The following is a 23,487-nucleotide window of genomic DNA, read 5'->3' as shown; positions in this document are numbered from 1 at the left end:
CTTAAAGGGCTCATGCTCGAACTTACAAGGTCCCACTTCCTCTGAGCTCCAGTGCCAGGCAGTGGCTTTAGGGGGGATCCAGGGTCATATGGGGAAGAACTGGACTGTGTGGCATCAGGGCAGGAACTTGGGGGTGTCTTTCTCCCAGACAGGGGTGCTCGCAGGGGTCATTTTTCCTGTGTAGAGACCTCCTCCATCCCAGAGCTGTCTGGCAGCCATATCTGAGTTTCCATCAGCATGCTGCCTGGTGATTCATGAGACCCCTCCCCATCCAATTTGCAGTCCCACCCAAGCTGTTTGCAGCAGCTTTTTCATATGAATGGCCTGTCCTGGCTCAGGCTTCAGATTTTCCTAAAATCTCTTAAAGAAGTAACAGCTGGCGTCAGCCTGACCCAAACTTATCACTAAGAGGCCTAAGACCCAGCACTAGCAGCAGCTTGCCAAGGTTCACAGCTTGGCCTCTCCTGCATACCTCCAAGCTCAACACAAGTAGCAGCTATCTGAAAATCACTCTGTAGCTCATAATGTGTGGCCCCAGGCAGGGCATAGGCAGTGGTTGACTTTGTACCTCCCAGGAGGTCCTAGAGATAGTGAACCTGGTGGATAGCTTCAAACCATGACAGAACTCTACCACATCCATGAGCAACACACTCACGGGCAGACTTGGTGATCACCAAGGTCCCACTGAAGCAAGTCCTACTCCATAGAGGTGTCTCCTGTACAGCAGCTCTTTCACTATAGTCACAGCTGATCCTCACAGCCAATTGGCCTGGGGGTCAATTCCTCCCAGTGATGCCAACAGCAGTCAAGGCTCAACTACAACAGGACAGTGCACACAGACCACACAGGGGCACACCTAGAGTGCCCAGCTCAGATGACGGGGGAGGTGGAGCCACTGAGCCCTGCAGGACACCTATTACACAGGGACACTCTACCAATTCCAGGAAACATAACAGCTCTACCTAATACATAGAAACAAACACAGGAAAGTAGCCAAAATGTAGAGACAAAGAAACATGTTACAAATGAAAGAAATGGTAGCAAGCAAACTACTGTAAACAATACAATGGTTATAAGGTTACTCAAGGATCTTCATGAGAGCTTCAAGGGACTTAATGAGAGCTTCAAGGGACATAGTGAAACTTTTAAGGATCTTAATGAGAATGTTAAAGACATGAAAAAGGACCAGTCAGAAATTAAGCATATACTAACTGAAATAAAGAGTAATTTACAGGGATTCAACAGTAGAGTAGAGAATTCTGAAAATCAAACCAACCATTTGGAATATGAGACAGCAAAATCACCCAATCAGAAGAGGAAAATAAAAGAATATAAAAGTATGAAGATAGTGTAAGGAGCCTCTGGGACAACTTTAAGTTTACCAATATTCACATTATGGGGGTGCCAGAAGCAGAAGTGAGAGAGCAAGATATTGAAAACCTATTTGAAGAAATAATGACTGAAAACTTTCCCTAACTGGTGAAGTTCAGGAAACACAGAGAGTCCCAAACAAGAGGAACCCAAAGAGACCAACATGAAGACACATCATAATTAAAATTCCAGGGGTTAAAGACAAAGAGAGAGTCTTAAAAGCAGCAAGAGAAAAGCAGTTATTACCTACAAGGGAGGGCCCATACAACTGTTGGCTGATTTCTCAACAGAAACTTTTCAGGCTAGATGGGAGTGTCAAGAAATATTCAAAGCAAGGAACTACAACCAAGATTACACTACCCAGCAAAGCTATCATTTAGGTCAGATAAAGAGCTTCACAGACAAGAGAAAGCTAAAGAAGTTCATCACCACCAAACCAGTACTACATGAAATGTTAAAGGTGTTCTTTAAGAGGAGGAAGAAGAAGAAAGGAAAGATAAAAATAGGAATAATAAAATGGCAAGAAATACATATTTATTAACAATGAATCTAAAAATCAAAGTAACAAAATAAGAAACCTAATGCACAAAATAAACTGATGAATAAAATAGAATCAGAAGCATGGAAATATGGAACAGACTGACGAATCTCAGAGGAAAGGGAGCTGGAGTGCAGGAAGAGATTAACCAAAGATATTATGTGCATATATGCATTACCAATGGACACAGACAATAGGGTGGTGAAGGCCTAGGGCAATGAAGTAACTGGGTAGAGGGAGCCAAGGTGGGGTAAAAAGATTGATAACCAGGTGAAGAAAGCCACTGGGGGGGGGAGGGGGAGAGTAGCATTTGTAATATTCTCAACAATAATTTTTTATATATAAAAATAAATGATTTATTGCCTGGTTGGTGTGGCCCAGTGGTTGAGTGTCAACCTATGAAATAGAGGAGGTCAAGGTTTGACTCCTGGTCAGGGCACATGCCTGGGTTTCAGGCTTGATCCTCAGAAGGAGGCATGCAGGAGGTAGCCGATCAATGATTCTCTCTCATCATTAATGTTTCTATCTCTCTCCCTTTCTTCTTTCCTCTCTGAAATCAGTAAAAAATATATATTTTTAGAAAGTAATTTATTAAATGTATACACTGGACTCTTATAAAAAACTTAGTTTCTGCAAGGACTGGGATATAGCTGAGCCTCAGGAACATGTGAAACCAAGCCTGAAATGCCATCAAGTCTCCCAGTGACTCATCTGTTTTTCTGTCTGCCTTGGCTTCTTTCTCTTTTAATTAAATGAATTTTTCTCCACGAGTCTACTGGCAGATCTGAGTTTGAATCTTAACAGTTTTTCAATTGAATGTAAACTGTAATTGAAAAAAAAAATAAAATTAAGAAAAAATAGTTTCCCAATTCCAGTCCTAAAATTCTAGGAAAAGGACTCTGATTGGCTTAGCCTGAGTCATGTGTTGCTCATAGACCAATCAACTGAGGCTAGGAAATGAATTACTACAGTAACAGTATCTTGGTTCAGGTGGCCACTCTTGGTCCAATCAACTGCATACAGGAAGTGGGGTCATAGTGTCTTCCACTATAATCAGGAATTTGGGGGAAAAAGCAGTTCCTAGCACAAGAATGCCAGGCAAACAATTGCTCTGAGGCCATTTACAAACTTGATATGTGCTCTCCCTGGGTTTCTAAATCATCATTCCAGTCCCTCCTTTCCCTAGCCATGCAGAAATAGGTAAAAAAAAATTAAAGCAATCTTTAGATTTTACTCCCACATCTTTATACCAGTATCAGGATTTTTTATAGCTTTAATTGTGCAATAGATGATATATGAAAGGTCATATGCAACACTAACGTCAATTAAGAAGCACAGAAATAAACACCTGTGAATCCATGACCTAAGCTGAGGAAATAGTAAATTATAAACACTATTGAAACTCTTGTTGTTCACACTCTGCAACATTCCTCTAACATCTTTTTTAATACATTAAATAAATATTAATATATTCCCTCTTTTAGGCAGGAAGACAACAGAAAAGAATAATGGAGGCCCTGGATTAACATTCTACCTTTTCCACTTACCTCATGCCTGAGAATAGGCAAATTATTTAATTCCCCTGTGCCTCTCTCTATTTCTTCATCTGTAAAATGAATTAAATTGTTCTCATCTCATAGAGTTGTTTGTGGATTATATGAGAAAAATGTAACATTCTTTGTAATAATGAAAATCTGGATCCTGGAAACAATATAATATAAATATCCTACTATATAAAGAGCCAGGGTCCATCACAACCTAAATGACTGGATGGATGACCAAACAGCAGGCTAGGATCCCAGCAGGTGCGGCAGAAGTCAGTCCTGGGTCCTGGCTGCACTGGGCAGGAGTCAGTCCTGGGTCATGTAAGTGGAAACTGTAAGATATAGAAGCAAGGCATACCTATCCCTCCACATGGGGAGATATTGGCAGAAGAATAGCAGGGAGCCAGAACTCCCACCATCTTATAAAAATAATGAATACCCATCCCCCCAACACATACACACACACACACACACACACACACACACACACACACACACACCGCTACAAACCTTGGGCCAAGTGGGGAACCTGGACTTCTACTCTCTTCTTGAAATAATGAGGTGGCATCTCACCCTTCCCTTACCAGAGCAGTATCAAAGCAAGCCAGATAAAAGGGGGTTGAAAAGATCCAGAGTTTCATAATGCTCAAAATTTCTAGGTTTCAATTATCAAATTATTCAAACAAAGAAGCAGAAAGGCCTAAAACTGAATAAAAAAGATAATAGATACGAATACTGAGATAGTAGCGATGATAGTTATTTGATAATAAGTTTAAAGCAGACATCAAAACAATCTTTACATGAGTGATTTTGAACATCCTTAAATAGGAAAAAAGAAAAGTTATGGCAAGTAAATAGAAAGTCTCAGCAAAGAAAATGAAGCTATAAAGAACCAAATGAAAATTATAGTACAGAAGAATACAATAACTGAAATAAATAACTCAGTGAATAGGCTTAAAGCAGAATGGATGGAACAGAGAAAACACTCAGGGAACTAGAAAACTTAACAATAAAAATATCCAATGAGAATAGGGAGAACATGGGCTTGAAAACAACAACATAAAAAGATCAGAATCACAGGAACCAGGAGTCATAACAACAACAACAACAACAACAAAATAAAACTGTAACATTTGGAGTCCAGGAAGAAATTAAAGGAGATGGAGCTGAAAGAGCACTTGAAGAAATAATGGCTGAAAACTCTTCCAACTGGTCAAAAGACAGAAATCCTCAATTTTAAGAAGGTGAGCAAATACAAAATGAAATAAACCCAAAGATATCAATACCCACATCATAGTCAAACTTCTGAAAAATAAAAACAAAGAAAAAGATCTTGAAAGTTCTGAATGACAAATAACACTTTATCTATAAGGAAAAAGTAATTCTCATGACAATAGAAAACACAAAGTCCATTAGAAAACATAAAGTCTAAAAATAAAAGAACTGTCAACAGAGTCCTATTTCAAATGAAAATATACTTCAGCAATATGGGGAAAATCAAGGCACCTCAGGAAAGAGAAAACACAAATGTAAACAAGAATTGATAAAGAATAATATCCAAATCTCAAAAAATATATGAAGTATATTCAATATCATCTATCCAGGTAAACTCAAATTTATTCCTCCATTACTTACTTACCAGGATAGCTAAAATTAAATAGGTTTATAATATTAATTATTGGCAAGTATCTGCAGGATCTGGAACTCTCATTCACTGCTGGTAGTTGTATAAATTGGATAAAAGGATGCAAAACTGTATCTACTAAAACTAAATATATGCCTACATCATGAGTCATTAAATTTATTGCTTTTATATATCCAAAAGACATGAGCATATAGGTCCTCAAAATCATATGTGAAAGGATGTTTAGCATAGCTTTATTCATAATATTTTCAAATTAGAAATAACTTACAAATCTGCCTACAGGAAAATGTAAGAATGGTAGTAAATTCAAATAATAGAATACTACACACCTATAAAAAAGAATAAAATCCTGATATGAAGAATAATATGGGTTAATTTCATAGATATTATGTTGAGCAAAAGAAGTGAGACACAAATGAGAATACATCATATAAATCCACTTATATTAATTTCATACTGATGGTACTATCAATGATTATAAAGGTCAGAAAATTAAGAAATTCTGAGGGTAGTAGTCAGAAAGGGGGATGAAGGAAACGTCTAAAATCTTGAAAAAGATTCTACATCTTATATTGGGTGTTAAATATGTAAACAAGTTTGATCTCTACATTTACATTTCATGCACAGTTGGAGTTAAATATAAGTGTTTTCTAGCACTGAAAGTCACTTATTATTTGAGCTTGGGTTCCTCAACTTTCAGAGTCCATGCTAGTCTCCATTATGTCATATTACCCTCTGAAGATAAATAGTGCCATCAAGATCTAATTCTACAGCTCAGTAACCCTGAAAAATGAAGAGGATTTATCCTGATTAAGAACTCTGAAGAAATCATACTAACAGTTCAATATAATTCACCAAATATTCTGCATAAAATATCATCTCAAATGGAGTACTATTTATGATTCAATAATTGGAATTTAAGAGGAAGTAAAAGAGTAGGTCTTTTGTTATTATCATAGTTTGTGGACTCGGTAGTAGTACTGATAAACTATTGAAAAAGTATGTGTTTACTTTTTCTACAAATATTTGAATTGTTTGGGTAATATCAAAAGACTATAAATTTTTAGCTTAAACATACTTTAATATATTTTTATTGTTGATTTTAGAGAGGAAGGGAGAGGGAGAGAAAGATAGAAACATCAATGATGAGAGAGAATCATTGATAGGCTTCCCCCTGCATACCTCACACTGGGGATCTAGCCTGCAACTCGGGCATGTGCCTTGACCAGGAATCGAACCATGACTTCCTGGTTCATAGGTTGATGCTCAACCACTGAGAAACACCAGCCAGGCAGCCTAAACATACTTTAAAAAGTGACTGTCATATATTGGGAAATAAGACATTAAAGTAATATGTAATCCTACATAATAAAAGGCTAATATGCAAATTGACCGAACAGTGGTATGACCAGTCACTATGACACACACTGACCATCAGGGGGCAGACACTCAAGCAGGAGCTGCCCCCTGGTGGTCAGTGCACTCCCATAGGGGGAATGCCACTCAGCCAGAATCCCTGAGCCGGGCTCACTGCTGACAAGTGCAGCGGTGGTGGCAGGAGCCTCTCCCGTGGGGAGCAGGCCTAAGCCACCAGTTGGACATCCACCAAGGGCTCCCAGACTGCGAGAGGGCACAGGCCAGGCTGAGGGACCCTCCCCCCTGAGTGCACGAATTTCGTGCACCGGGCCTCTATTTCATTAATAACAAGTTAAACAAATTGGTAGATTCAAACAGCTGACTACTGTGAAGCAATTAATATTACATTTATGTGCGTATATTTCCCAAACAGAGGGAAGGCTTCCTCCTACAATGTATGGGTCCATTTTCCCGGGTCACTTTAGTTTGCAAAAATGAGGCCAGAACCAGTGGACAGAGACAGCAGAGGGGTGAGTACATGTACGGGAGTGGAGTGGGGGGTAAAGAGGGAATATGGACACATATGTAATACCTTAATCATTAAAAAAAAGTGAGGTCAGAGCTCAATCAGGAGCATGGAGGCTGAGAGAAAGAGGAAACATACTTGTGTCATAATGAAGTGGAAAGGTCATTACTGAGTTTTGGCTTTCTTCTGTGGAGAAAAGATAGGCAAAGTCAGGGAGTTGGGGACCTGAACAAGAGAGGATGCACAGAAGCTTTTGTGGTCCGTGAGAAACAGGATTGTCAGAAGCATGGAAGAGTCAAGATGTGAAACAGCCAGAAAGGGGCAACCTATGGTGGTGATAGGCAAGGGAGGCTGTTGGTAAACTACAGCCCATAGACCAAATTCAAACCACCACCTAGTTCTGTGTGGCCCAAGAGCTAAGTAAGAATGTTTTTTATATTAAAATGGTTGAGAAAGAAATAAAAAGAATAATATTTCATGACACATTAAAATTATATGAAATTGAAGTTTCAGTATTTATTTGCATATTGTCTGTGGCTGCTTCCCCCATGGCAGAGTTGAGTAGTTCTGACAGAGACCATATTGCTTCCAAAGCCAAAAATACTGGTCCAGGGCTTTTGTTTGTTTGCTGATTCCTGCCTTATGATATAATTCATGGATTTTCAGAAAGGTAACACTAAAACTTTTTATATGCTGAACACTCACTTTTGCCCAGCATAATGTTAAGTTCTTTCCATGTATTTAATACTAGAGGCCTGGTGCATGAATTCATGCATGGGTGGGGTCCCTTGGCCTGGCCAGGGATCGGGGCCGATCTGGTCCGCCAGAGGTTGGCCGGGGGGAGGGGCTGTGGGAGGTTGGACAGCTGGCCCAATCGGGGCCATTGGGGCCCGCTGGCCAGGGGGAGGGACAGCGGGAGGTTGGCTGGCAGGCCAGGGGGAGGGACTGCGGGAGGTTGGTCAGCCGGCCCTATCGGGGTTGACTGGGACCAGCCAGCTGGCTGGCTATGGAAGGTTGGCTGTGGGAGTGCACTGATCACCAGGGGGCAGCTCCTGCATTGAGCGTCTGCCCTCTGGTGGTCAGTGTGCATCATAGCAACTGTTGACCAGTTGTTCGGTTGTTTGGTCATTTGGTTGCTTAGACTTTTATGTATATACTAGAGGACCAGTGCATGAAATTCGTGCATGGTTAGGGTCTCTAGGCCTGGCCGGTGATCAGGGCCGATCAGGTTCTCCACCTCCCCTCCTCTCTGCCTCCTCCTTCCCTCACTCCCTCAGCACCCTGCCACCACTGCTGGTTGTCCACCATATTCTGTTCTGCCCCCCTGGTGATCAATGCACATCATAGTGAGTGATCAAACTTCCGGTCTCCTGGTTGAACTCCCGAGGGGACACTTTGCAAATTAGCCTCTTATGTATATAGATAGATAATTCTGTGAACAGCTTTATACCAGTAAGGTAGGTACTATTATTACCCCCTTTTCACAAATGAGATATTGAAAGACCTAGGTGATTTTCCCAAGGTCATATCATTAATGAGTAGAAGAGCTAAGATATGAACCTGGGCTGTCTAATTCTAGGGAGATAATGTGCACTATCTAGTTTTAGTTCAATTTTTTGCCTGTTTCATGATGTAATTTCTGCCAGTTATCCCTCAGAACCTCAGCATTGCTCAGTAAACAATTGCCTTCTGGTCTCAGTCTTGCTGAAGAGAATTAATGGATTACCTGTGCCTACACTTTGGGCAAAGGGTCAATGGAAGAGGACTGTAGCCTGGAGAAATGGTAGCAATTTAATTACATTTAATAGTATCCTAGAATGGAGAAAATTATTGTGTATGAGCGTGTGTGTGATATATATAGAAAATATCTAGAAGGATTCACTCAAACCACCATTAGTAGTTGCCTGTGAAGAGTAAATGGATACTATAGAATTGGGAGATTTTTACATTTTAATTCTATGTAGCTTGAAAATTTTAAGTAAGGTTGTAGTTTGTGTTGCTATTTAAAAAACAATCTACATAATATGGTGGAAAGAACTTTCTGGACTGGTTTTTGCTTTTGTGAGGTAAATTAGCTTAACTCTCCTATAAGTACCTTAAGTACTGAGAAGAGATAAATTGTTAAATAATTCCTCTCCCCCACATAGAACCTAGATAGATTATCTAGTCACAAAAAAAAAAAAAAAAAAAAAGACTTATCCAGTGGAGTGGCTCAGTTGGTTGGGTGTCGTCCTGTGCACAAAAATGTTGCCAGTTTGATTCCCTGGTCAGGGTACATTCCTGGGTTGCAGGTTCAATCCCTGGTTGGGGCATGTATGTTTGAGAAACCAATTGATGTTCCTCTCTCCTCCCCCACTTTCTCTCGCTTTAAACATGTCCTTGGGTGAGGATTTTTTAAAGAAAGCCTTGCTCCTCTACTTGGGATATGCTCAAGGAACCTAATGTGTAGATCAGGTTAGAAATAATGGTGGGTTACATTAAGGTGTTAGGAGATCAAGGTGGTAAGAAGTGGCTGGATTGGGATAATTGGGGAAGGTAGAGCCAAAAAAATTTGCTACTAATTGGATATTCAACATGAGAGAAATAAAGAACTCAAGAGTGACTCTGAAGCCTTTGGCTTGAGCAAACATTTTTTTGGTGACTGGTGGTGCCATTTACTTAGCTGATTACACCGAAGAAACAGATTTATGTTGGCAGGAAGAGATGAAGAGTTTTGTTTTTCAACGTATTATGTTTGAGATGAGGGGATGTTAATATCCTCAATTGACAAAGAGTTGGTAACAGTGGTCCCTTAATTTAAAAGTTTTACCATTCCATAAATATTTAAAACAGTAACTTTCTGTTGTAGCTCAAGACTAGGAGATGTATTAGTGTTTATAAATATCACCTCATAAATATGTGTAAATAAAATTGAAGGATTTCTTTTTTAGGAAATTAACTATATTTCACCAATTAGACTGTTGAAGTCAAATGTTCCTGATTTTATAATTTCCCTGAAGTAGCCACATTATGACATAATTAAAACATTAGTCTTATATAAGATTGTAGCTTTACATAGGCATAAATTCACAGCAGTGGCTGGACCAAATCCTTTCCATTTCATGCCACTTTCTGTGATTTCTTAAGACATCTATATCCATCGCAACATCTCCAAAGATGAATTCAAGAATTTATGTAATCTTGATAAAAATCTTCTTTTTTTCAGTACCGTGGGTGATACCAGGATACAATGTGTTTTAAATACTGAGAGATGTTGTTAGTATTTAGCAGAGTCATATAGAATGTTTGAATTTTCCCTTTTATCTGGCCAATGAAATAATAAAATAATTCCCTGTGATGTCAGCAGTCACATTGTAAATTTGAATATTTGTGAGCAGAGTTCCCCTGTGGCTAATTCTAAACAGGTGTCAGAATCCAGAATATGATATCATAATACTTTTTAAATATGAATGAAATGATGAGTCCTTCCACACTTCTCTGCCAATAAAAGGAAAAACTAATTATATTTTTCTTTTAGAAAAAATAAAATATGAAAGAAAAATCTAAAATTTCCAATAATCTGAATATCTTTCAATGAAGTTCATTTCCTAATATCCAGTGGTTTTATTTACTAGGTATGCAAGCCTCTACTTTGAAAATGTACTTAGCAAAAATGATGCAAAAACAATAAAATCGCCCTTGAAGACAGCAACTGCATTTTGCAATTTTATTTATCATAAATTTATTTGAAACTAAACTGTAGCCATATCAAAAATATGTTCACTTTTAGCCTATTTGGATCACCTAAATGGGTAATTTTAAGGGTTTCTTTATAAATATCAACAGTGTAAATAACCAAGCATTAGTGAAGTCCCTATGATGTTTTTTAGGTCCATAACATTTCTTTCTACAGATTTCTCTTTGTGGATCTATGACTTGTATCCCCAAACCAGAATTCAGTGTATTTGTTGAGGAAATTATATGCGCACATGCGCGTGCACTCCCAAGAGAACTTTATTTTGGTTCAAAAGAGTGGTTTTCAATGGAGATGAGAACTGTAAAGGACATTGAGAGCAACAATTTCAGGGCACCCCTGTTCTCTCTCTGCCCCCCCATCTTTGCTCACTGCTTCTTTTTTGTGACCTTTCACAGTCATTAAAAAAATTTAGAAACATGGTATTTCTGACAAAAGTTGACAATGAAATCCTACTAGCACAAAGAAAAATTGGTCTTAGTGTAGTTGCATGAGCCACACGCACAGACATTTGATAGTAATGGCTAACATATGTCAACATTTACTTTGTGCTCCCTCTATATCATTTAATTATCAAAACAGTGATATGATGTAGGCATTACAAGTTAGGCCCATTTTACAGATAAGGAAATGGGCCTTAGAGATTAAGTAACTTGACCCAATCTATCCAACCATGAAATGGACCAGCTAGAAACACTATCATGGTTCTAAGCAATCACATCAGTAAAACCTCCAAGAGCAGCCACCATGTTCTCCCAGGCTTCTGGGCTTTTAACTAACCCCAGATAGGCACACAACACCTCCCCCTCACCTACTTTTTAGGAGACCCACTACATTGCTAGGCCCTTAGGTAGAGAGTAATTAATGCTGGTCTTTAAAAAGCAATATCTTAGAGGCTTAAGAGAGCTAATGGTATTTAAGCAGTGTTACTCATCTGGCAAAATCTGGTCAGTGGGTAAAAGGAAAAAGCAATAATTCTATATAATAAAGAGATAATATGCAAATTGACCATCACACCCACACAAGATGGCTGCCTACGACCAGGGCGGCAGGGGGGTTAGTGAGGGACGACCAAACGACTGAACAAGCAGGCTGTGTGGGATTACCAGGCCAGTGGGGGGCCATGAGGGGCAACCAGGCCAGCAGGGGGGGCAGTTGGGGGCGACCAGGCCAGCGGGGGGGGGGGGGCAGTTAGCGGTGACCAGGCTGGCAGAGGAGGGCAGTTGGAGGCAACCAGGCCAGCAGGGGGGGGCAGTTAGGGGAAACCAGATAGGCAGGTAGGTGAGCAATTAGGAGCCAGCAGTTCAGGATTGTGAGATGGATGTCCGACTGCCAGTTTAGGCCCAATCCCCAGGATTGGGCCTAAACAGGCAGTTGAAGATCCCCTGAGGGGTCCCGGATTGGAGAGGGTGGAGGCTGGGCTGAGGGGCCCCCCCTGTGCACAAATTTTGTGCACTGGGCCTCTAGTCTGTATATATAAAAAGCCAGCAACTGGAACACCATAACGACCAGAACAACTGGTTGCTATGATGCCCACTGCGGCCAGCAAACTGGCCCAATCAGGGGTGGGTACAGCCGGCCAATCTCCCATAGCCTCCTCCAGCTGGCCCACCCACAACAGGCCCCCACCACCCTGATAGGCCTGCAGCCCCTCCCTCTGACTGGCCCTGACCTTGATCGGCCCCCCCACACCAATCAGGGGTGGGGCCAGCCAGCCAACCACCCATGGCCCTTCCCCCCAGCCGCTGACCCCCAATCGGCCCCCCAGCCAGCCTGGCCCTGATAGGGCCCCATTGGGGTGGCTGGCCAACCTCCTGCCATCTCCTCCTCCCAACAGGCCTGGCCAAACTGATCCAATTGGGGCTGGGCCGGCTGGACCCCACCTGTGCACAAATTCGTGCACTGGGCCTCTAGTTGTCTAATAAAACTATGCTTCCTTTTCCTGCAAGTTAATTTGAAAAAGGATTCTACTTTTAGTATGTAAAAACCTAGTGTTGAAAGGGACCTTAGAAGCAAAGAACAGATTATTCTACTTTAATTTTATTTTAAGTAAATTCTTGAACATGAATGAGTCTTTGTTTTAAAATTTTATATACTCTGAAGTTTTATAACAACAAAGGATTGCTGGTTTTCAGGCCTTAAGCTTCTCCAGAGGAAAAATCTTACCCTGAAAGCATTTCTAGCTAAAAAGCTTCAGCAAGCCCTGGCATCAGTTTGGAATCATGAATAACCTTGTTCTTGCTCAAACTGTTCCCCTTAACAGTTATTTCTACTTAGGCCTTGCAAATGTTTGTGGTACCTTAAACCCTCCTGCTTCCCAGAATTCTACTTCAGTCACATTTGCCTTGTTGCGTCTCCTGGCTAATCTGGTCTATGCACCTGAGCAACAGACCCAGAGGCGGTAATACACTTAGGCAGGATTTTCCCTGTGGGCTGCCAGCCTGAGTCAGGCCCAGGTGGGTGGTGATTCAAGTTGAAACTAACATTGGTGCAGTCCAAGCTTTTGGTTTTGATCTGTAGCAAAAAATTATTTGTTATGTGTTCCAGAGAAATGCAATTTAAAAAAAAAACACAACACATGCAGAGAACTGTTATATAACAGTCAGATTGCTTTACGGTCCCTTGGCTGGGATGTTAAAAATGCTATATTACAAGGGGAAAACATAAAGTGGGGGAATATCACAATCAAGGTTTTGGAATAAAACACCCTTTTAAAGGAAACTGGAGTTTAAGTACTCCGTTTAAAGGACTTTGAAACCATCCTTTGGCTTCTCAAGAAGTCATCCCCCTTGCTGATGTCACTCCTGTCTTTTCCCAAATCATGAAGGTATTGGGAAGTGATGAATCACAAAGCCAAGAAGAATTTTCTCATTCTAGTGCTTATCATCTGGCATGAGACCATATGCTTATATAATATACTTTGAAAATTATTTACAAAAGGACATCTCTTGAAATTTAAGATTGATTTATATCTCAGGTAAAATTTTACTTGGTAAAACATGAACACAAATTGACACCAGGATCACTTATTTCTCCTTTCCCTTCAATTGACCAATTTTTATCTATGGAGTGAGGTGTATAGTTGTAAAATATTATTCAACTAATGATCACACACACAAAAATCTTAACACATGAGTTGTTAAAATGACTGCTTCAATTCTCCTTTTTTGTGTGTGTTTTGTTGTTAATCCTCACCCAAGGACATTTTCTCCATTGATTTTTATTTTATTACTAGAGGCCCAGTGCACAAAATTTGTGCACAGAGGGGGGGTTCCCTCAGCCCAGTCTGTACCCTCTCCAATTGGGGACCCCTTGGGGGATGTCCCACAGGGATCAGGCCTAAACCGGCAGTCGGACATACCTCTCACAATCTGGGACCACTGGCTCCTAACTGCTCACCTGCCTGCCTGATCACCCCTAACTGCCTCTGCCTGCCAGCCTGATCACCCCTAACTGCCCTCCCCTGCCGGCCTGGTTGCTCCCAACTGCCCTCCCCTGCTGGTCTGATCTCGCCCCCAACGGCTCTCCCCTGCCGGCCTGATCTTGCCCCCAACTACCCTCCCCTGCAGGCCTGATCTCACCCCAACTGCCCGCCTCTGCTGGCCAATATGGTTCTGATTGGCCAGTTTCTATGCCAGTCAGTGTCAAAAGCTTTGCCTGTGAGGCAGCCATTGGCTCCCCACAGCACCCAGATTTGGTTCTGATTGGTCAATGTCTATGCCAGTCAGCATCAGAAGCTTCATCTCCTAGGCAACCATTGGTTCTTCACAGCACCCAGATTTGGTTCTGATTGGTCAGTTTCTATGCCAGTCAGTGTCAAAAGCTCTGCCTCCTAGGCAGCCATTGGTTCTTCACAGCACCCAGATTTGATTCTGATTGGTCGGTTCCTATGCCAGTCAGCATCTCTGGGCCTATCAATGGGGCTTGATCAGAAAGGAGGGGCTGATCAGCAGCCCAGGTGGAGGCCTGGAGAGAAATGGAGGCACAGCTGCTGGCCAGACTGGAAGAGAAAGAGAGAGGCAAGTGCTGAACAAAAGCTGCCACAGAGGCAACAGATCAGTCCTGCTTCTCTCTTCAGGCCTCTCTCTGGCCCTGATTCGCAGCCCCCTCAGCAGTCAGTGCTGGGGCACCAGCCTGCAGCGGAAGCTGACTGCAGGACTGACTTCCGGTTGGTTAAGCCTTGGTCGTTATTGGTTGTTCCAACCCAGGGTTTTTATATATTAGGATTATTATTTATTTTTTGTTTTGTTTGTTTTTTAGAAGTTAAAGAGGCAACACAGGTTTTATTAAGCAGGGAGGATAAGCAAGCAAAAGCCAGTCCACAGGCAAGTGGCCAATTTTCCACACAAGAGAAGAGAGACCCCCAATTCTCTGGAGAGGTTGAGTATATATCTGTTCCCAGTTTCTGTGTAAAATTGCTGGTATGGGGCAATAGAGAGTGGGATTAACTATAACATTTACAAGGTATATTTTGTGGTTTGTTTCCCCTTTATGATATGGGTGAGAACAATAAGGTATGGATGAGTAGCTATTAATCAACCTTTTCAGGAATTTTATTTTTCAAGAGGCTCCTCATGGTCTGCTTGCATCTCAGGTTAGCCGACTTCCATGTTAGCCCTGACTTAACTTTGTATGACTTTAGTTGATTTGTATAGTTCTCATGCCCCACTCCTATATTATTTTGTCATTGTGGTTTTAATATAAATTTCCACAGAGAAGAATTATGTTGAGCAATTTTTTTATTTATTTTTAAATTAAATAATCTTTTTTAATATTTCAAGAAAAACAGTTTTAAATATAATTATGTTACATGCAATAAACATTAATATTTCAGGAAAAAAGTTTTAAACATAATAATATTACCAATACTGTACTAACATAGTATAATATCATAAAAGTTGTAGGAAATATTAAAAATCTGCAAATAACAGGATTACTTCTATTATAGTCTCATAATTTTTCCTCTATTTTTGCTCATCAGTTTATGTTGTTCGTTATATTCCATAAATGAGTGAGATCATGTAATATTTGTCTTTCTCTGACTGGCTTATTTCACTTAGCATGATGTTCTCCAGGTCCATCCATGCAAATGGTAAGAATTCCTTCTTTTTTACAGCAGCGTAATATTGCATTGTGTAGATGTACCACCATTTTTTAATCCACTCATCTGATGGGCACTTAGGCTGTTTCCAAATCTAAGCTATTGTAAATTGTGATGCCATGAACATAGGGGTGTATATATCCTTTATGATTGCTGTTTCTGGTATCTTGGGGTATATTCCTAGAAGTGAGATTACTGGGTCAAATGGGAGTTCCATTTTTAGTTTTTTGAGGAAACTCCATACTGTTTTCCACAGTGGCTGCACCAGTCTGCATTCCCACCAGCAGTGAAGGAGGGTTCCTTTTTCTCCGCATCCTCGCCAGCACTTGTCGGTTGTTGATGACAGACCTTCTGATAGGTGTGAGATGGTACCGCATTGTTGTTTTGATTTGCATCTTTTGGATGATTAGTGACTTTGAGCATGTTTTCATATGTCTCTTGGCCTTCCTTATGTCCTCTTTAAAAATTTGTCTATTTAGGTCCTTTGCCCATTTTTTGATTGGATTGTTTATCTTCCTTTTGTTAAGTTGTAGGAGTTCCCTGTAAATTTTGGAGACTAATCCCTTATTGGTGATAACATTGGCAAATATGTTCTCCCATGCAGTGGGCTTTCTTGTTGTTTTGTTGATGGTTTCTTTTGCTGTGCAGAAGCTTTTTATTTTGATGTAGTCCCATTTGTTTATTTTCTCCTTCATTTCCACTGCCCTAGGAGCTGTATCGGTAAAGATATTGCCAAGACAAATGTCTGCTATTTTGCTGCCAATGGCTTCTTCTAAGATTTTTATGGTTTCCCATCTTATGTTTAAGTCCTTTAGCCATTTTGAGTTTATTTTTGTGTATGTTGTAAGTTGGTGGTGTAGTTTCATTTTTTTGCATGTATCTGTCCAATTTTCCCAACACCATTTATTGAAGAGACTGTCTTGACTCCATTGTATGCTCTTGCCTCCTTTGTCAAATATTAATTGAGCATAATGGCTTGAGTCGATTTCTGGGTTCTCTGTCTGTTCCACTGGTCTATATGTCTGTTTTTGTGCCAGTACCAGGCAGTTTTGAGAGCAGTGGCTTTGTAGTATAGCTTGATATCTGATATTGTGATCCCTCCAACATTGTTCTTCTTTCTCAAGATTGCTGTAGCTATTTGGGGTCTTTTTTTATTCCAGATGAATTTTTGGAGAATTTGTTCTAGGTCTTTGAAGTATGCCATTGGTATTTTAATGGGGATTGCATTGAATTTATAGATTGCTTTGGGTAGTATGGACATTTTAATGGTGTTGATTCTACCAATCCATGAACATGGTTTATTCTTCTATTTGTTCATGTCTTCTTCTATCTCTTTTTTTAGCATCCTGAAATTTTCTGAGTACAGTTACTTTATCTCCTTGGTTAAATTTATTCCTAGGTATCTTAATATTTTTGTTGGAATGGTAAATGGGATTGCTTTTTTAGTTTCTCTTTCTGTGAGTTCATTATTGGTAGATAGAAAAGCCATAGACCTCTGGTTGTTAATTTTGTATCTGTTACATTGCCAAATTCATTTATTAAGTCTAGTAGGTTTTTTATGGAATTTTTGGGATATCTATGTACAATATCATGTCATCTGCAAATAAGGACAGTTTTACTTCTTCTTTTCCAATTGAGATGCCTTTTATTTCTTCTTCTTGTCTGCTCTCAATGGCTAGTACATTCAGTACTATGTCAAACAGGAGTGGTGAGAGTGGGCATCCCTGTCTTGTTCCTGTTCTTAGGGGAAATGGTTTTAGTTTTTGCCCATTGAGTATGATGTTGGTCGTGGGTTTGTCATATATGGCTTTTATTATGCTCAGGTATGATCCTTCTATTCCCACCTTGCAAGAGTTTTTATCAAGAAAGGGTGTTGAACTTTGTCAAATGCTTTTTCTGTATCAATGGATATAATTATATGTTTTTTTTTCTCTCAGTTTGTTTATGTGGTGTATCAAGGTTATTGATTTGCGGATATTGTATCATCATTGCATCCCCAAAATAAATCCCACTTGGTCATGCTGGATTCGATTTGCTAGAATTTCGTTGAGAATTTTGGCGTCCCAGTTCATGAGCGATGTTGGCCTGTAATTCTCTTTTTTTGTATTGTCTTGATCTGGTTTTGGGATCAGAATAATGCTGGCTTCATAGAAAGAGCTTGGAAGTGTTCCTTCCTCTTGAATATTTTTGAAAATTCTGAGGAAGATAGGTTTTATTTCTTCTTTGAATGTTTGATAAAACTTCGCTGTGAAGCCGTCTGGTCCAGGGCTTTTGTTTGTTGGAAGTTTTTTTTTGTTTTGTTTTTGTTTTCCAAATATATTTTATTGATATTTTATAGAGAGGAAGGGAGAGGGATAGAGAGCTAGAAACATCGATGAGAGAGAAACATCGATCAGCTGCCTCCTGCACACCTCCTACTGGGGATGTGCCCGCAACCAAGGTACATGCCCTTGACCGGAATCGAACCCAGGACCCTTCAGTCCGCAGGCCGACGCTCTATCCACTGAGCCAAACCGGTTTCGGCTGTTGGAAGTTTTTTATTACTGCTTCAATGTCCTCCACAGATATTGGCCTACTCAGATTTTTTTTATTCCTGCTGGTTGAGTTTTGGAAGGTTGTATTTTTCTAGGAATATGTCCATTTCTTCTCGGTTGACCAGTTTGTTGGAATAGAGTTGCTCATAGTATTTTTCTGTGGGATCTGTTGTTATTTCGCCTCTTTCGTTTCTGATTTTGTTTATTTGAGTTCTCTCTCTTTGCTTCTTGGTGAGCCTGGCTAGAGGTTCATCAATCTTGTTTACCCTTTCAAAGAACCAGCTCTTGGTTTCATTGATCTTTTGTATTTTTTTTTTTTTTTTTGGTCTCTATGTCATTTATTTCCATTCTGATCTTTATTATTTCCTTCCTTCTGTCCACTCTGGGCTTTTCTTATTGCTCTCTTTCTAATTCTTCAAGTTGCGGAGTTAGATGGTTTATTATCAGGTTTTTTTTTGTTGGTTTTTTTTTTGTTTTTTTTTTTTTTGAGGTAGGCCTGTAATGCTATGAACTTCCATCCCTCTCAGGACTGCTTTCATTGTGTCCCAAAGATTTTAGATTGTTGTGTTTTCATTGTCGTTTGTTTCCAGGATGTTTTATTTCTTCTTTGATCTCTTTGGTAACCCACTCATTGTTTAAAAGTATGCTATTCAGCCTCCAAGTGTTATAATTTTTGTGATTGTTTTTATTGTAGTTGATTTGTAATTTTATGACATTGTGATCTGAGAAGATGCTTGATCTGACTTCAATCTTTTTGAATTTGGAGAGAATTTTCCTGTGTCCCAATATATGGTCTATCTTTGAAAATGTCCCAAGTGCACTTGAGAAGAATGTATATTCTGTAGTTTTGGGGTGGAACATTTTAAAGATGTCGATTAAGTCCATCTGATCTAGTAAGTCATTTAAAATTGCTCTTTCTTTGTTATTATTTTTTTTTTTGTCTAGAGGATTTATCCAGTGATGCTAATGGGGTATTAAAGTCTCCTACTATGATTATATTGCTGTCAATCTCTCCCCTAATATTGTTCAGAAGTTTTTTAAAAAATGTATTTCGGTGCTCCTGCATTGGGTGCCTATATGTTTACCAGCGTTATATCCCCTTGTTGTATCAATCCTTTTAGAATTATGAAGTGGCCTTCCTTATCTCTTGTTATGGTCTTCACTTTGAGGTCTATTTTGTCAGATATAAGTATTGCTACCCCCGCCCCCAGCTTTTTTTTTTTAATTTATTTCCATTTGCCTGATAGATATTGTTCCATTCCTTCACTTTCAGTCTGTGTGAGTCCCTTGTTCTGAGGTGGGTCCCCTGTAGATAGCATATATATGGGTCAAGTTTTCTTATCCATTCAGCAACTTGATGTCTTTTGATTTGAGCATTTAATCCATTTATGTTTAATGTTATTATTGATAGGTACTAGTTTGTAGCCATTTCTGTGCTTTATGCCTGTGTTCCTTCCTCCCTTTCTATTTCTTCTTTTTACAGCATTCCCTTTAGCATTTCTTGCATTGCTGGCTTGGTAGTAATAAACTCCCTTAGCCATTTTTTGTCTGTGAAGCTCCTGATTTCCCCTTCAATTTTGATTGATAGTCTTGTTGGATAGAGTATTCTTGGATTCAGTCCTTTGCTTTGCATCACTTTGTATACTTCATTCCTTTCCCTTCTAGCTTGGTGTGTTTCTGTTGAGAAATCATTTGATAATCTGATGGGAGATCCCTTAAAGGTAACCATCTCTCTCTTGCAGCCTTTAAGATTCTCCCTTTGTCATTAACATTTGCCATTGTAATAATGATGTGTCTTGGTATGGGTCTTCTGGGATTCATCTTGCTTGGGACTCTCTGTACTTGTGAGACTTTTTTCTTCCCCAAATCAGGGAAGTTTTCTGTCATTATTTCTTCAAATAGATTCTCTAAACCTTGCTGCTCTTCTTGTCCTTCTGGCACCTCTATTATATCCTTCTGGCACTTTGTTTCATGTTGTCCCAAAGCTTCCTTAGGCTCTCCTCCTGCTTTTTAATTTTTTTCTCCAGTTGGTGTTCAGATTGGGCTTGTTTCTCTACCTTATCTTCTAACTCACTAATTCAGTTCTCCGCTTCTTCTAGTCTATTGTTGAACCCTCCATGGAGTTTTTGATTGTAGCTATGTCACTTTTATTTCTTCCTGATTTTTGCATAGGTTGTTAATTTTCTCGTCCATCCAGTTTATAAACTGTATGACCATTACTCTGAATTCTTTTTCTGTCATGTTGCATGCCTCAGTTTCACTTATTCCCTTTCTTGACAATTCCTCTTTTTCTTTCTTCTGGGGATTGTTTCGTTGTCTTCCCATTTTAACTATCACCAGAAGATCCAAACGCCAAATTGCGGGGGCCTGGGAGTGTTGTGCCACCTGAGTGTCACTGAAGAGCTCTGACACAGACGTGTGGCTGCCGTGGGTTGGTGGGAGCCACACACACCGAGAATCAGAGTCACCAGTGCTCAGTGTGGCCTTGTGCGCACACCTAGAATCAAGGACCCCGCATGAGCTGCACTGAAAAAAGTCCCCACAGGCATACGCTGAAAATCAGAGTCCCCTAACGTGTGCCAGAAGTCAGAGACCCCATGTGCACATGCCGAGAATTGAGTATTGGAGTCTCTGTCACTTGGTGCAGCCTCGCACCATGAATCAGAGTCCCTGTGCACATGTGCACTGATAATTGGAGTCACAGGCTCTTAGTGTGCATGCACTGAGAATCAGGGATCCTGTGGACGCATGATGAGAAACAGAGTCCCCACATGTGTGCACCGAGATTCAAGTCAATGGTGCTCAGTGCTGCCTTTTGCACAGAGAATCAGGGTCCCCAGTCTGCTTGGGGGGCCAGGTTGCACAGCTGCCCACCCTGTGTTGGCAGGAGGCCCACTCCTGTGCCATGTGAAACAGAAAGCACACCCAGAGTCAAAGTTAGGTGGAATAGCCACCTTTTGTGGTGGGAGGCCTGGTTGTGCACACGCTGTGGGAAACAGACTCTCTGTATCCATGTGCCCAGAGTCAAAATCAAGTAGCGCAGCTGCCCTGTGTCAGCAGGAGGCCTACTCCTGTGTCGCAGATTCCCCCCACTCTTAAGATATGCTCTTTGTCTTTGGTTTTTAGCAGTTTGACTCCGATGTGTGTAGAAGCAGTTTTCTTTGTGCATATCTTGCTTGAAGTCCACTCAGATTCTTGAATCTGTGGGTTAATATTATTAATCAATTGAATAAATTTGTTAATCATTATTTCTTCAAATTTTTCCTATGTCCCACTCTCTCTGCTCTCCTTCTGGGTCTCTGATTACATGTACAATTTTAGACCATGATTGTAATTGTCCCAAAGAACTCAGATTGTCTATCTTTTTAAACCACCTCTTTCTCTCTTTTAGTTGTATTTGGATAATTTTAATTGAGTTGTCTATAAGCTCACTGGATTTTTTCTTCTTCTGCTGTGTCCAGTCTGTTAAGTCCATTGAATGATTCTCATCTCTGTTAAGTTTTTATTTTTAATATTTCTATTTGTTTCTCTTTTATGCCAGCTCTCTATAGATATTGTCCATCTGTTTATGCAGTGTCTATCTTTTCACTACATCTTTTAACATATTTGTTATAGTTTGTTTAAAGTCCTTGTCTGAAAAGCCCAACAGCAGGGCCTGGGTTTGCTTTTATTAACTGCTTCTTTTTTCAATAATAGTTCATATTGTCTTCTTTCTTTGAATGTGTCATAATTCTTAATATTAGATCAGGAATTGTGCATAAAAGAACAATGAAGAGGGAGGTAAATAATATTTACTCCCAGAAAACTGCATTCTGAATTCTTCTCCCAGGTCCCTAGTTTCATAATACCAAAACTGGCAAGGATGTGAACTACAAGAACTCACATGTAGAACGAATGAGTGCATAAATTGGTACAATGACTTCTGCGGGATGGTTTATAATTATATGATAATGCTCAAGATATACCTACTCTATGTTTCAGAAATTTCACTCTGGCTATATTTTAAATAGATGTACAATAATATTCATAGCAGTGTTGTTGATACAATTACAAAAAACTGGAAAAGACCCAAATGTTCATCATCTGCAAAAAGGAGAAAATGTGGTATTTTTATAAAGTTGAATCTTATACACAACAAAATTGCATTAACTACAGCTATACACAATGTAACTGCATCTTATAAACAAATTTTAAAAAGAAAGGCAAAAATATATGATTCCATTTAAAATTTTAAAAACAAGCAAAACTAAACATATTACTTATGGATGCATGAATATATGGTAAAAATATTAAAGAAAGCAGGAAATGATTAGCATAAAAGTTGGAATAAACAATGACCTCTAGTGGAAAGGTGGAACTGGAAGTAAAAAGGACTGCACATATGGGTGGCTGCTGTGCTAGAAAATTTCTATCTTGTGACCTACATTGGCATGGTGGCACTGGCATATTTGTTAAATTATACAGGTATGTTTTATATGTAGGTAATATTTCTGTGTGTGTGAGAGAGAAAGAGAGAAAGAGAGAGAGAGATTGATTCTTAGTCTGATTTATATGGTCCCAATAAACTTATTGTTCCCTGAAACAGGCATTTGTCATCAACGATAAATTTTTTGCTTTAAAAATTTGTGTCTTACAAAAGTGGAGTGGAGATGAGAAAATAACTGTTTAGTTACAAGAAATCATTATTATATCATTCAAGTATAGACAAGGATTGAAATGCTAAAGAACTGGTGAGCTGAAGCAAATCCAATGACATTCTTGCCTCTCTTGATTTGTGCTGAAGTTTTGTAAGTTCATAGTGACTCTTTAAATAACTGTTTCCCTGTCTTCTCCTGAAGTAGATGAGACCAGAACAGAATAGTTCTATATTTTCCAACTAAAGCCTCTCTCACTATGAAGGAAGTGAATGACTCACATCTACTCACTCAGAGTTTTGCTGTCTTTGAAGGTATGAATTTTCAAATTCAGTAGCAGAAAGGAATAACACTTTTGTTTGTTAATTCAGGACTTCTACACTGCTGCAGAAATACTTCATTCCTGGTTTTGTCATTTATAGTTATAAAGACAACCTATAATTTTGTGGCTATATATTTTTTAAATTCCTGACTTTAAATAGTACTAAAAGTTTGTTGTGAAATG

The 23,487-nt window shown here is 39.6% G+C and overlaps 1 long non-coding RNA gene across 1 annotated transcript in view; it reads left to right on the top strand.

Moving 5' to 3' along the window:
* Positions 1-23,487, top strand: part of LOC308234242 — a 179,593-nt gene that overhangs the window by 153,545 nt on the left and 2,561 nt on the right. The window lies entirely within an intron of this gene.

Source organism: Plecotus auritus (genome assembly GCF_963455305.1).
Source record: "Plecotus auritus genome assembly, chromosome: 1".
NCBI classification, from domain to species: Eukaryota; Metazoa; Chordata; class Mammalia; order Chiroptera; family Vespertilionidae; genus Plecotus; species Plecotus auritus.
The sequence above is the reverse complement of the archived record's forward strand: the minus strand, read 5'-3'. Positions and strand labels throughout refer to the sequence as shown.